Here is a 13,508-nt window from a genome sequence, read left to right on the forward strand (position 1 = left end):
TGTGTGTTTCATGTTCAAATCTGTACTCCCTAAACCAACTGAGCAACATTCTTTGCCATCGTTATGGCTCTTCTGCATCAACTGAGTGATATTTCATAGAATCGTAGGACTGGAAGGGACCTCGAGAGGTCTTCTAGTCCAGTCCCCTGCACTCAAGGCAGGACTAAGTATTATCTATACCATCTCTCACAGGTGTTTGTTTAACCTGTTCTTAGACATCTCCAATGATGGAGATTCCTCTACCTCCCTAGGCAATTTATTTCAGTGCCTAACTACCCTGACAATTAGGAAGATTTTCCAAATCTCCAACCTAAACTGCCTTTGCAGCAATTTAAGCCCATTGCTTCTTGTGTTATCCTCAGACCTTAAAATGAACAATTTTTCTCCCTCCTCCTTGTAACAGTATTTTATGTACTTCAAAACTATTTGTCCAATAAGAGTCTGATTCTTGACACCACTGTAATGCCAGTTGAGTCCAGTTTCAACTTCGACAACTGCATAACAGCCATGTGAAGTAAATATTATATCCATTTTATGATGCATAAAATGAAGTACAGCGAAGCATAGTGGCTTGAAAGTTCCATGTCAAACAGTTCTTTCATATCAATGGCAGAGGTGTGACTAGAACCAGGAGTCCTGAACTAGTACTGCCTCCCTGCAGGGCTTTCTGTGAGTGATGTATAAGAGGCAGTAGTAAGTATTGCTGATTTACATCAATCCAGACTAGAAACTCCTTTCTGGATTTTTAGCCTTGAGGACTAGTCAAGGGCCCAATTCAAATGAAAATCATGTATGTGATTGTGAGGCTCAGTGAAACTCGTTGATCCTTCTGACCGCTGTAGCTTTTAGCCTAATGATTGTGCTGGGGATGGGGGCTATTCTTAACTACCACCAGGGAGGGAAGACTAATTAAGTCCTATGAATGGTAATTGCCTGGGATACCTAAGTCACTGACTCTGCCAGACCAGTTTTCATATACTTTTCTCTGTGTGTTTGTGTGTGTGTATATATATATATGAAAGAGCGAGAGAGAGGGCTTCTCTTCTGTTTAACTGTCTTCTGTAAAACATTGACCTTTGAGTAGATCAATGTCTTGGAGAGGCTGGGGCCACATTCTGATCTTAATGAAATTCCAGAGTAACTCCACTGATGTCTGTACAGCTACTCCAGAGGTCTGCTGGTGTGAAATTCAACACAGGCGCTTGAGCAGTCAGAGGCGGAGGGCCTATTTTGAGCTGGATCTTATCACAGTGTCTGCATTAATACGTAGAAATCTTACGTGCATTTCTTATTGTTATATTGTTGTAAGTAATTAAAAAAAACACATCCTGAATGTAACATTTTTACCATGCCAGGTAAAGCTAAATGAACAGAGCAGGGACCATTGACTCAGAAGGTGAAGCCCCGACTTTTTACCATGGGGACTGCAATTCTAGTTCACACAGACACCTTCATCCCAGGGCTGGGCTTTTGTTGAAGCAATATCAAAACAAACCATTCAGGATGTCTGCACTGATTGCCTGTGGATAAACAGAGGATATTTGTTTTCTTTGCTGCCAATTCTATAATCTTCACAAGCAGTAATATCTAGAGTGAAATTCTGTTTGGGAAATAAAGAGAAGAGAAAAATGAGTTTACTTTGAATTAAGAATTGATGTTACTGACAGACTCTATCACAGATAATCAGTGCAGCATTGACTTTACATCTTACTTGACAATTCTTCTGTCATTGAAATTAAAGAAATTCAGGACACCTTCAAACAAAGCTGTGTCTAATTCACTAGAAGTGTGCTTGTCTGCCTTGGGGGACCTTCAGAAATGTGTATTTATGATAAACTACTTCAAGCATAAAGTTTTCAGACATGCGAGGGTGTTTGTAACTATAAAGAAAAAAACACTTCTGTTTAATTCAGATCATTTTCCTGTTTAAATAAATAAATAAAAGGCTCACTTCCTCTCCTCCCCCATTTTTATACTTTAGTGTAACACAATAAACAAGCAGATCTGGATAGATTGTCTGAGGTCTCTGCTCATCACCAAAGCTTCTGAGGGCAAGCTAAAACTTTGAAAATGTCATTGATCCTGCTTTTGAAATGTAGCACATCAGCAATTCTTTCCATGAGTGCTTAATTTGGTCCAGACATGGGACCAGAGTCTAAGCTGGAGTAAACTGGTATAGCTATATTGCAGGCAGCTGTGCTGTGCCAGGTTACACCAGCTAAGGCTTTGAGCTCCTGTCTCACCACACTGTTCAGCATAGGTTGTGTTTCTGCATCTGAGAGATGACTCTCAGGCCATAAGGGACTATTGTGATTATCTAGGGGCCTGTCTACAGTGGATCACAGTTTGGACTATGAGGGTGTGTATAGCATAGGTGATGTGCTGCTCTGTAACTCCCCCATGTTGCTGCTGTGGGTGCAAATTAAAAGGTTCCTAATTCTCATTCATGTAATTAAGAGGTGACCGTAATCAAGTCACCCCTTAAACTTCTCTTTGCTAAACTAAATAGATTGAGCTCTTTGAACCTGTCACTCTAAGACATGTTTTCTAAGCCTTTAATCATTCTTGTGGCTCTTCTCTGAACCCTCTCCTATTTTCAACATACTGCTTGAATTATGGAGAGCAGAACTGGGCACAGTATTCCAGCAGCAGTCACACCAGGGCCAAATATAGAAGTGAAATAGCCTCTCTACTCCTACTCAGGATTCCTCTGTGTACGCATACAAAGATCACATTAGTCCTTTTGGCCACAGAGTTGCGCTAGGAGCTCATGTTCAGCTGATTATTCATCATGACCCCCAAATCTTCAGACTCACCCATCCTTTAATTATGGCCTATGTTCTTTGTTCCAAGATTTGCCATTAGCCGTATTAAGCCACATATTGTTTGCTTTTGCCCATCTACCAAGAGATCCAGCTCACTCTGAAATAGTGACCTATCCTCTTCATGATTTACTTCTCTCCCAATATTTGTGTCCTCTGCAAACTTTGTCAGTGATAATTTTATGTTTTCTTCCAGGTCATTGATAAAAATATTAAATACAGCCAAGAACAGATCCCAGTGAGACCCTGCTAGAAACATACCCACTCAATGATGATTTCCCATTTACAATTATACTTTGAGATCTATCAGTTTGTCGGGTTTTAAGCCATTTAATGTGGGCCATGTTAATTTTATATTGTTGTAGTTTTTTAATCAAAATGTCATGTGGTACCAGGTCAGACCTCCTACAGAAGTCTAAGTATAGTGCATCAACACTATTACCTTTATCCACTAAACTTGTGATCTCATCAAAAAATGATAGTGATGCTTCCCAGAGGTATCCAGGGTTGTGATGCACCTCACCACTGCCTGTTCTTAGTGTGAAGTAGTCTTGTCTGTGTCTGCTGGGATTCATCTCCCTGAAACCAATATTATCTGGCCCCACAAGCACTGACTTCTAGGAGTCCACAGACCTTGCCCTCTCTGTGCAGGCTAGTGCTAAGTACACACCAACCTCTGAGATTTCAGAACGTTCCCCGTAGTCAAACTTTAAAATATAATCAGTACATATATGTCACAACACTGTTAATGACCAGCATGATTCTGGCTTTCATTTAAGATCTCACACAACATTCTTTATAGATAAATACTATGACAGCAAAGTGTTAGGTGTAGTGAATTTAATCAGGCTTGATAGCAGTTGCTGTTTCTGAACAGTGAACCCTCTGCCAGTTGGGATTGAGCGGTACTTAGGCTCCTAGATATCAACTTAGTTTGACAGGATCTGTTCCATAAACCCATGATGATTGGAATTAGATATTTACCCTCCTTTAATTCTTTATTAATTGAGTCACGTATCAGCTGTTCCACGATCTTGCCAAGGATCAATATCAGACTGACAGGCCTATAATTACTCATCTCATCCCAGTTGCCCATTCAAAATATTGGCACATCATTAGCTGTCAGGAGAATGGGAGGAGACCATATCCCCAAGAATATTTTGTACAGCAAGATTCTTGACGGCTCTCAAAAGTGGGGTCTCCCTTTATGGTGGAACCATGATGTGTGCAAAAATGATATGAAGTCATTCAACCTCCAATCAATCTGGAGGGAACATCTGGCACTGGGTGCAGCTCACCATGAAGCAGCTTTGATCCAGAGGATGGAAGAAAAGCGAGAAAGAAGAAAGCAGCGTGCTGTAATCTTGGATTCTAACTCAGAAAACACATGGATCTGTGTCATTCTCAAATTGGGCTTGTCAGCCATAAGTGGATTCATCAGGCACCTGACTAGGCCTTTTACCTGTACACCAGGATCCAATAGATCGACGGTTGCCTATAATGGTATGATTAGCTTACCTCCAGTGTTTTGGAACTTCACACTATTCCAAGACTTATGGAAAATCAACATTAACAATCCACCAAGTTCCTCAGCAAGCTCTTTTAAAACACTTCGCTGCACCTTATCTGTACCTACTGATTTAAACATTTTCTGATGTTTAGCATCCTCAGGAGATACTAGTGGAATGAAAAGAGTGTTATCATTATATGATATGACTACAGCATCTGTTTTCCCCCAAATACAAAACAGAAATATTTATTGAAAGCTTCTGCCTTTTCTGCATTATTATTGATAACTCTATTTTTTCCATCTAATAATGGACCAGTATAGAATTCTTTTTGTTCATAATACATTTTAAAAACTCCTGGTCATCTGTAGATTTCTCCTTGTGTCCCTTTGCATCCCTTATCTATCTTCTGCAGTTCCTAGCTTCTGATTTAGAGAACCTGGGAAAACTACGTAGTCTCTGTGAGTCCACCATGCTGCGGAAAGAATCCCCTTGGTATGTACTAATCTAATCGAAATAGGTTGTTATACCATATTCTTCACCATGTGACACAAGGTCAGTCTCTTCTTTATCATGAGGAACACCACAGTCCCCATATTGTCCCTTTCCATGATTGACTGTTGTCTGCCACAGAGTCCAAAAATATGAAGGCGAAACTTCCACTACAGTATAGCTCTCTGCCTAAGGGTCTGATTCTACTCTCACTGAAGTCAATGTCAGTGTCCAACTGAAATAAATGGAAACAGGATCCAATCCCAAGCTCAGCAGGGCCCTTATGCTGATAAATAATTCATCTCCTCCCAAAGCTATGGTACTCTCCCCCATCCTAGGCCCCCAAAGTTCCCTTAGATGAGGAACTGGTTTAGAAGCTTAGAGCAAACTAAGTGACATTTCAGGCTATTGGGCTGACCTGAGCCCCCTGTATGTAAGTTAAAAGCACACAGTGATGACCTCGAAAACCATTTAGGTGATGTCTTAAACAAGGCGATAAGGTTACTTCAATATATGCTTACTATAGGCAAGTTTCAGAAATACTGAGGTAGCATCATATCTTTAACTTAATGCCTCAGTCTAGAGCAGTGGGCACGATTACATTGCTGAAGATTATTCTGTGGCTGCAGACATTGCAGTAACAATAATAATAGCAGAGGAATAACTACTATGTCTTTCTGATCCTGCAGTGGAAAAACACCTTCCCAATTGATTTTTATCACAGATTCCCATCCTGATATCCAGCTAGTTAAGATTCCAAAACTACACATGATAGGACAATTCCAGCCTGCTCGGGCACCAGGAGAGAGGGGGGGTGAATGTCAGAGAGCTGGTTCTAGCTCCTTAATTTTAAGGGACCAGTCCTGCCCCAGCACCATTTAAGCTATAGCGAGGCAGTTCTCTCTTTTACAAGTGTATACAGCTACAGGCACCCAAAGATATAGGGATAAACATCCAGAAGCATAGTGTGGGCATTGAGGTAATGAATGTAGTATATACGCTACACCCGGAAAGATGTTTGTATTGTAGTGGAATATTGCAGAACTAGCATGAGGGCACAGACAAAGGTGTGCTTTGTTGTTTCCCTGAGGCAGAGACAAAAGAGAGCGTTAGCAGCTATTTGTTGTTCTATGGATCAAACCTGATTTGTACTGATTTGTACTGAGCAGTGTACTGAGTGCTAAACGGATGAATCCTGTGTCTTTAGGCATTGTCCTGACATGTGATGTGTACTAAAATTAGGCTTAAATGGGACCTGAAAGATCTGTTGTCTCTAAATGTTGGTGAATTTAAGGGAAAACAATGCAATGTTTTCATTTCTTGGCACCAAATACTTACCAGCTTCTGCATGCCTTAATAATATTTAATACAAACATAAAAATATAAAACAATAAAGCAAAATGCTAAACTACAGAGCCAGTAAATCCAGTGCTTAAAAATAAATAAAATGCACTCAAGAACACTTAATTCCCCACTCACTAAGCATGAAACATCTAATAGAAATCAGCAAAGCACGGCAAATATCAGATAGGTCCTTATTGTGAAAAGCACAGACCCAGTTTTTGTGCAGTTACCATGATTATATGTAGAATCATAGCTATTGCACGTACCAGTAGACAATTAGAAAAATATCTGGTAATTTGCTATCCACAACTGAAGAAATTGCAAGAGATGAGCAAATAGACTGTAGTAAATTCAACAAATGTATCCTCCTTTTTGTTTTTGTTCACAAAATATTCATGAGCAGATAAGGAATTCCTCTAATTTGTTGTTTGAGTTTATTTGACATATATATATATATTCTCAATGGGATCCTTAGAAGCAGTTTTCTGCAAGTATTCTTGCAAATTGAAAGGTGAGCTACATTGCTTAGTTGTGATTGTTCACAGTTTTCCCTATGGCTCCAGTTCAGGTCAGCAGTTAGGCATGTGCATACTTTAATTATGTTATATTGATGTGTTTAGGGGCTGTCCTATAAGGACATTTTCCTAAATTGAGGCCGAAGTTTATGTTCCTTGATTGGATGACTGTCTCTGCTACCAGTACCAACTTGGGCTACTTTAAAATTTGCCGTTTGTGCATGCTTGAGCATGAAAGACTACAAGTCTCTTTTGTGCTAGTCAAAATCACTTGCCCAAATGTTCACAGAAAGTGAATACAAAATGCAGGAAAATGACTGATGGCAGTTCATTTATATTTCCTTTAAAAAAAAATAGAATTGTAAACAATACAAGTTATTTCTTCAAATGAATATTCCTTTTTTTGCACTATTTAGTCTACTCTAATAATTTGCATATAAATTAACTGCTTACTTGTATGCATATTATTGCTGTGCAATTTCACATGCACATATTTAACAATCAGGCCTGAAACATCTTCATTTCCAATCTTTCTTCCTGGAGATGTACCACAGTGGTTATGAAGGAAAGCAGGGAAGACATTGTTTATCATTTGTGTACCATCAGGAGTGTGGTAGGCTCTTTACAATAGCTAAGAAGTTACGGTTCCTGTCCCAGGTAGATTATGCTTTACAATCTTGTTTAGATGGGAAAGTTTTTGAGTTTTATTTTTGGGGCAAAAACTTGCATCCACACAAGAGTCCTTTTAGATTTATCTGGTGTCTTATCTCAATTTAATTAATGAATCTGTTTTGGCAGTGACAAAACTCTACTCTGATTTTGTACTCAGCATTTTTAAAATTCTGCCTGAGCATCTTGGCTTATATCTTGGGAGTGTCCATTCTCCTGCATTTGCTCTGGTGACTACTGTTAAGATAGGACTGGATGTAGTTCTCTCTCCAGAAGGCAAGGAAGTTCAGGACCTTTGGATGGGACCATGCAGAAGCACAGGACACGGGTCTTATAGTGGATTCTGAGTATGCAGTGTGAACAATGCCCTGAGATTTTAGCTACTTTGATGTGTTCACACATGCACTGGAATATGAGGTAAATTGTCCAAATGAGGCTATAGAGGTGTCTCATAATGCATCAAGATTATAAGGGATTCATGGTGACACAAGTTACACCATTAATGTCCATAGGGTCTTGAAAGAAAAGTTATAGTTTTAATTACATAACGTGGGTGAGTTTCTAAAGATCCTGGCCTCCTGGAAGTTTCCACATCACCTCATGTTAATATTGGTGAGCCAACCATAGCAATCACCTAGGCCTCACCATGGAGAAATACCTCTTTCTGCCTGTGAAATCTAAGACTTGTTCTGGGGAACAAATATTAGGTACCTGGGTCCTATCAGTTTCCCACGTACAATTCAGGAGCCCTGAATCTTCAAATTCATCAGTTTCATCTTGTGCACTGCCCAGCTTTATGACCTAGGGCAGCAACACTTTCTTAATCAGGGAGTGAACTCATTACAGCAACCTCAACAGTTGATGTACCAACAACAAGCTAGTCCGTAGCTGTTGCGGCTGGCATCTTCCTACTGTCTGATCTGTGACTTTACTGGGACACTGCAGGAGGAAGGCGTGCCACATACCTGCCCCATGATGTGCCCACAGCTGTGCCTACTCAGTGACAGACCCCCTTCAGGAGCAAATTTTTCAGCTCTTTACATTAATATAAGGATTATCTGTTAAAAGTGGGCATAGAATACAGTAATAACATAAACAGACAAAGAAAAATTATTGTTGGCAATCTGGAATGACAGGTATTGTACCTTGTTACTGCATTTCATTTGCAAGGATATGGTATAGGGGTTATTTATTGACATTTACATTATAAGGCACTTATTTGCAGGCCTACCATTACCTTGGCTGTTTCAAAAGGCATTCAGCTGAAACATAGGATACAAGATGTCAGCTTGATGTGCCTAATCCTTAATTAAAAAGAAAAAAAAAACCTTTTAAAGCGAATATGTCAATATTTCAATTCTACAGCGTTAAAACGTATAGTCATCAATAATGGGATGCTTAGTGAATGTAAGTATTATTAATCAGGTAAAGAAAAAATGTGATTCAACACCGTGCTATACCATGCTTAAATGCTATACCATGTTTGGTATTTCAGTTACCTTCACAGAGGTTTCTAATGATGAGTATCCAATGAGGATCTATATCATCATCTTTAGGTATAGCTGACCAGCACAATACAAATAAATAAAACACAATGCACTGTAAGGGAGCTTCCAGTGAAGGAGCAAGATCAATTCAGATGACAATAAATGCAGCATTCTCACTAGAGGTGGTAAAAAACTGGGAACATCATTTCACAAGTTATCATGAAAAAAATTGTCCCCATTTTTTGTAACAAAAAAATAAATAAAAAAAATAAAAATTTGAATTATTTTGACCCGTTCTTTTCCTCAGAGTCAGTGAAACCCATTTATAAACTCATGTTCATTGATTTTGTTCTGATTCCACAGACCAATATGCTCAGACAGTCCTTCAATTCCAGCCACCGTCTGCACTGTCAAGAACTGGCGGGACATAAGGAAAGGATAGAAGGGGAATGGCAGGGAAGTGCCATGAAAAGAGAGAGGGAAGGACATAAGTAGAAGAAGGGAGGAGGATCAGATCTATGTCTTGTTACTGATGGTGATGATAATGAATTTTTAAAAGGCACATTTTGAATCATGTCTTCTGGGAATTTCTCAAAATTTGATCTCCTAATTCAGTGGAATGATACTCCTATAATTTACATTTATCTGTAATTATTCTATCCTAACAGAGGCGAAACATAGTTCTTGTTGATGATGTAGGAAATAATGTGGTTCATTTTGATTTCTATGGGACCAAAGACAATACAAGAGGGAAGAAGGTTTTGCTACTGTGTAGACCCTTGAGATCAAATTTGAGGATTATGCTGTCCTATAACTAATGAAGTGTTCAGTGAGATAGTACCTGATTAACTCAAATAGCTGAAATTTCTGCAAGAGTAAACAAATTGACAATCACAATAGGTGGGACTGGCAAGCAAAGTATATGTTCACATATACTTCAGAACCTAGTGATACAATGATGTTATTTCATTTAGCCTGTGAAAGCCTCAGATACCTTTATACAATGAGCAAAACTGCTGTTGTATCCTGCAGGATAATAAAATCTGTAACTCTCTGGCTGGGTGACAGAAAGGTCAGTTCACTGACAAACTGTCCTATATATCTTTGCAGATGTGTAATGCATTGATTGACTGCTAGAATACATATTAGTTGTGATAGAAACCATATGTCTTCCTATTTAGTTCATGCATTCTTCATGTACAGGCAGCTTAGACAGAGTGAGCTGTAGTGTTGTCTTCCTAGAGATGAAATGAATGAGTGAATGAAGTAAAACTTTATTCTGAGCAATGGAAGAATATCAAAAGGTTCAGAGATTCAATTCAGTTAAACATCCAAAAGTTTCATTGCTTACTTGATGCTCAGACCAATGATATAAACTTCTTGAGCCTGGAAAATAGAACAGTAACATAAATCATGAGAGAATTGTCTTCTTTATGAAATTTCTGGTACCTCCTACTTCCAGCATGGCTAATAATAATAGAAGAAAGGCTTCTCTTACAATATTTGAGCACAGTGGTTCTCAACATTCTATATAATGAGCCCATGTTACCAGAGAAAAAGTTTTGGGACAGACGGGTAGTTGTGACCATCCTGCCTCTTTTACCTGCCGACCCCCGCCGCCCCATACCTGTTCAAGAGCTCCCTGGAGGTTGGGATTCCCTGGGGCTGGTTGAAAATTTTCCTTAATTTTTTTTTTCCATGGAAATTTTTTTTGACAAAATTATTATTTATGTTTTTGAGGAAAGTGTATAGTTGCTCAAAAACCTGACTTTTCCTCAGAGCTGAAAATCCCCAAACCAATATTTCTTGTATTTTTGCCAAAATGTTTCATAGAGTCAGACTTTAAGGCCAGGAGGGAACATTGTGATCATCATGTCTGACCTCCTGCACACTGCAGGCCACAGAACCTCACCCACCCACTCCTGTAATAGACTCCCAACATCTGGCTGAGTTACTGAAGTCCTCAAATCATGGTTTAAAGACTTCATGTTTCAGAGAATCCACCCTTTAAACCAGCAAGTGCCCCATGCCCCCTGCTGCAGAGGAAGGTGAACCCCTCCCCCCTCCCAGCAGGTCTCTGGGAGAACATTCCTTCAGTTAGACCCTAAGTAGTTTGGTGAGCCCCACCATGAAGACACCTGGGAAAGAATTCACTGTAGCCCTCCCCATCCAGTATCCCCCCTCCAGTGAAAAAAAAAGGAGACTCTCACATTTTCACATGGCTCCAGAAGCTGGGGATTTAGGAACGACACCAAATACCACAAAACTCGCACTGTAAAATAAACCCCTCCCACCAAACACACAACACTGAACATAAGAACATAACAGCAGCCTTACTGGGTCAGACCAAAGGTCCATCTAGCCCAGTATCCTGTCTTACAACAGTGGCCAAAGTCAGGTGCCCCAGAAGGAATGAACAGAACAAGTCATCATTAAGTGATCCATTCTCTGTCACCCACTGGATTGTCCTGGGCCAGTGCCTTCCTCCCTTGGTGCTGCACTTTGTCTGCTAGCCAGGGATGATACCACTCATGCCTCATGGACAACAAGGACAAGACAGTATCTGCGATGGGCTCTAGGGCAGGGGTTCCTGAACTGTGGGCCATGACATAGTCCCAGGTAGACCGCCTCTGCAGTCATGGGCAGAGGTTTTTTTTTGCGGGGGATGGTAATGGGAGGGCATTACAAAGTGGACAGTGATGGAGTGGTGATCAGCAATGCCCCCGCCCCAGGGCCAGAGGAGCCCAGTGCCCCCAGCAGGTGGCAGAAGGCAAACAAGGGTATGGCCACAAGAGGTAGTGGCTTCTAGGGCAGCTAGACGGTTCATGGCCATTCCCGCTCTGAGCCGCCACAACCTGTGATCCATGGTTATCAGACCCCATGGAGTATTGGCCCCATGCCTCCCCCTCATCCCCCAAGAACCAGGGCTCAGCAGTGCGGCTCTGTCCTCCTCCTGGGCAATGCCGTGTTTGGGCCGTCTTTAGTAGTGGCTGGGCCCAGCTTAAGCACCTGCCTCTGCCCGGCACTGGCAGCCCCTGAACCCTTCCCTTGTTCCTGGGCAGGAGGTGCCTGTGAGGAGCCCCAGGGTGCTGGTAGCTGACTGGGGCAGGCCTGCCTGGTGATGAGGTCAAGGCATTCAGCAGGCTGCTGAGGCAGAGGGTGTCAGCAGGGGCTGGCTGTGGCACTTGCCCGGCCCCTTTCCCCTCTCTCTGGCCCTGGTCCCTGCTGAAGCGTGAGGCCATGCACGGCCCGCAATGCCCCTCTTCCTGGTGAATGCGTGGCGGCTCGGGACCAGGCTGCATGCTCAGCAGCCCCTTGCCTGATTTCCCATTTCATCAGCTGGAGGGGATGACGGCTTGCCTGCCTGGTGGGTGAGGTGGAAGGAGGCAATATCAAACTGTATACACTGCTAGTGGGGGAGGGGGGCACAGTTTCAAGGTTCATCTGCCCCCTGAACAGCTCAAGTCATGGCCCCGTCCTGGCCAAGTCCTCCGTTACCTTCAGTCTACCTCCTGGACACAGTGGGAAGTGTTAATACTGAGCCGCAATGCCTATTGCAGCTGCACAAGTGAGCCTCAGGGGAAAAGAGTTTGGGAACCCCCTGCTCTAGGGGACTTAGTGCAGGAGGCCAGGGGCACACACTGACATGCCTACTCTCAAGAATTAATCACGAGAGAGGTGATTTCTAAGTAAAGTAAGAGAGAGAGAGAAAGAAATCCTGATATTTGAGAGTTCTCTCCCCAGATCATGAGATTAATGTGGATTCATTTTACTTAGAAATTTACTCACTTGCTGGAGCACCCACTCACTGTCTGTCCACCCTGGGGCTCCCAGCGGGTGCCACAGTCACCTGTGGAGGGCTGACAGCGGGAGCCCTGACCACTGAGAGGGAGAGGCTCCCATGTCAGCCTGTACAATGGCAGGTTCTGAGCAGACGGGGTGAGTGCTGATGAACTGAGGGCACTGGGGGGGGGGGTTGATAGGGTAGGAGGGCTGAACTGATGGTTTGGTGATGAGGAGGGCTGGGGGATTGAAGTCGGGGTGGGGACAGACTTGATGGGGGACTAGAGAACAGGATTAATTGCTGTGTAGGTGACGGGCAGATGTGGGGGTAAGAGCTCCTGCAGCAGGGGCCAAAATCAGCGTAGCCTGTACATGCGGGAGAACGAGTGACAATAACTGTCCCACACGCACATCCTGGGCATGGGCCGTTCAAACATCAAGAGCCTGACCTAAAAAACAGACTATGCTCTTTTCTTAAAAAAATCAAGTTTTGGGGCCAATCTCATGATTTCTGGGGAGTCCGACTCATGATCTTTGATCACTGGAAGTTGGCAATACGGCACCCAGAGGATCCAGGATGCCCAAGCAGGGGTGTCCGCTCAGGCTCCCTGCCCAGGGCCCAGTGCTGGGGTCACCAGAATGCGAGTCACGGGCCCTGCATTGCTCTGAGCAAGGGAGAGTCCCCCAGACTGGAGGCCCAGGAAGCAGCCACCTCCCCCTCAGAACCAGGGAGACAGAGCCCTAGAGCCAAGAGGGATGTCAGGACACCCCACCCACGAGGGGGAGGGGCATAGAAGGAATGGTCCCAGGCCTTCTGGTCCAATGAAAGTGCAGCACCCCGTCCCCCCCCACCCCAGCCAGTAAACTGCCACTCAGAAGTTCCCCCCA

General features: G+C 42.6%; 1 long non-coding RNA gene across 1 annotated transcript; it reads right to left on the minus strand.

Annotated features, from left to right (window-relative positions):
- Window positions 1–1,314: 1,314 nt before the first annotated feature.
- On the minus strand, window positions 1,315–12,749 carry LOC123349101. The gene is made up of 4 exons (XR_006573377.1): window positions 12,627–12,749; window positions 10,189–10,223; window positions 8,588–8,654; window positions 1,315–1,600 (listed from the first exon to the last, which is right to left on the minus strand). It is a non-coding gene; the product is annotated as an uncharacterized LOC123349101 (long non-coding RNA).
- Window positions 12,750–13,508: the final 759 nt, after the last annotated feature.

Source organism: Mauremys mutica, chromosome 14, assembly GCF_020497125.1.
Source record: "Mauremys mutica isolate MM-2020 ecotype Southern chromosome 14, ASM2049712v1, whole genome shotgun sequence".
Classification (NCBI taxonomy): Eukaryota; Metazoa; Chordata; order Testudines; family Geoemydidae; genus Mauremys; species Mauremys mutica.